The sequence below is a fragment of the Mus caroli genome, chromosome 7 (genome assembly GCF_900094665.2).
Source record: "Mus caroli chromosome 7, CAROLI_EIJ_v1.1, whole genome shotgun sequence".
Taxonomy (NCBI): domain Eukaryota; kingdom Metazoa; phylum Chordata; class Mammalia; order Rodentia; family Muridae; genus Mus; species Mus caroli.
In genome coordinates, this window is record NC_034576.1 from 128,912,476 (window position 1) to 128,913,522 (window position 1,047).

At 44.6% G+C, this 1,047-nt stretch overlaps 1 protein-coding gene across 5 annotated transcripts in view; it reads right to left on the minus strand.

Annotated features, from left to right (window-relative positions):
- Nucleotides 1–1,047, minus strand: part of Tmem219 (transmembrane protein 219) — a 58,718-nt gene that overhangs the window by 6,633 nt on the left and 51,038 nt on the right. The window lies entirely within an intron of this gene.

Consider the following 1,047-nt stretch of genomic DNA (forward strand, 5'->3'; position numbering starts at 1 on the left):
GTCAGTGACCCATCTCACTGTCTGTCAGTGACCCATCTCACTGTCTGTCAGTGACCCATCTCACTGTCTGTCAGTGACCCATCTCACTGTCAGTAACCCATCTCACTGTCAGTAACCCATCTCACTGTCAGTAACCCATCTCACTGTCAGTAGCCCAGATAGATGTACTAAAGAATATACAAACCAAGGAAAGCTTTCAGAAAAGATTAAAGAAAATACAGGTTATATTCCAATTTTAAGTGTTGAAGGCATTTCTATTAAAGACAAACCCAAAAGGTTTTTGTTTATTTGGAGCCCAGAGTAGTGTAGAAACCATTATGGAGCCAAGGCTGACCTCCTGTCTCTACCTCCCACTGTCAGCACGACTCACGGCGTCTAACTTCTCTCCTCATTTTACAGGAGCAAAGAGGATGCTCACCAAACTGCTGGTGAACCTACCTTTTCTTTGTCCATTGCTATATAGTCTGAATTTCTACATGGTTGGGATGCAGCTCATTTGATAGAATGTGTGTGGACCACAGACCAGCATAAATCAAGAGGGAAGGGTACCACACACCTGTAATCCCAACACTGGGGAGGTGGAGGCAGGCAGACAGACAGCAAGCACAGGGATTTTGAGCAATACAGTGAGTTTAAATGAGTTTAAATTGTGGCTAAATGAGATCCTGCCACAAACTAAGAAACATCAAAATCAAATGCACAGTATTAAAAACAGACAAGCAAGATGGCTCATCCAGGAAAAGTCCTTGCTATACAAGCGTGAGCACTGGAACACTTGGTATCCAGAAGCCAGGGAAAGGTGGAAGGAGAGAGCCATCGACACAAGGGTTTTCTCTGACTGCCCATCCCCATGCCAATCAAAACAAAACAAAAACAAACGTAAAACTGCAAGTATGTTAACAGGTAGGGGTGTCGACCCAACAGCATAGGAAGCCTTGGGGTCATTTTTTTTCTTTTAGTTTTTCGAGACAGGGTTTCTCTGTGTAGCCCTGGCTGTCCTGGAACTCACTCTGTAGACCAGGCTGGCCTTGAACTCAGAAATCCGCC